The following is a 779-nucleotide window of genomic DNA, read 5'->3' on the forward strand; positions in this document are numbered from 1 at the left end:
TCTCTCCCATGTAGCACCAGCAGCTACGGTGTCCAATGAGGTGTTTCACAACTTACCTGTGGGCAAAGCGCTGCCTATTGCTAGTTTTTAATTGACTCCCCTTCATCCCTGTATTAGAAGAGACACTGAGAGTGATTCCTTATTCACCTTCTCCAAACTATTCATGACTTAACAGGCCTTCGTCATATTCTTCCCAACACTGGGTGAGGGCTAAGAGGATACGTAGCAGCAAATACCTATGTTTTGTGGTACGATACTGGCATTAACCTGCAGAAATTTGAGCGTGAATGTAAGCATTTGCTGTCTCTGTCCCCTCACTCAAAGTTGTTTGGTCTTCATTCTACCTTTTACTCCCAGAGTAACTTCCAACTGTTTGGGGGATTTGAAAAGGAAGAAATGAAGGTTATGACTTACATTCCTTACAGCAAAGGACAGTTGAGATTTGGATTAATCTTAGGTTAGCAAAAAACCCACATCACTTTATTTTTAGATAGGCCTTATTTTTGTTTCTCCAGATCCTTCAGTGTTGGGGTAAAATTCTAGTAACAAATTTCCATACTATGAAAAATAATCCATGTACTGCAAAACTCTCACCTTGTGTGGAACTTACACTTAATGACAAAATTATCTTTTTCTTAGACCTGCTTCTACATTTCCATTCTAAGTTTGTGTGTGTGTGTGGTTTTGTTGGGGTTTTTTGTTTGTTTGGGTTTTTTTTAAGAAATTCTAATTTTCAACAACTTCCCATATTTTATTTTCAAGGGCTGGGCGCTGTCAGC

General features: G+C 39.0%; 1 protein-coding gene across 1 annotated transcript in view; it reads left to right on the forward strand.

Annotated features, from left to right (window-relative positions):
* The window catches only part of LOC104832320 (probable ATP-dependent RNA helicase YTHDC2), a 27,378-nt gene that overhangs the window by 1,764 nt on the left and 24,835 nt on the right, over window positions 1-779 (forward strand). The window lies entirely within an intron of this gene.

This window comes from Haliaeetus leucocephalus, unplaced genomic scaffold (genome assembly GCF_000737465.1).
Source record: "Haliaeetus leucocephalus isolate CR32 unplaced genomic scaffold, Haliaeetus_leucocephalus-4.0 Scaffold241, whole genome shotgun sequence".
In the NCBI taxonomy this organism is placed as follows: domain Eukaryota; kingdom Metazoa; phylum Chordata; class Aves; order Accipitriformes; family Accipitridae; genus Haliaeetus; species Haliaeetus leucocephalus.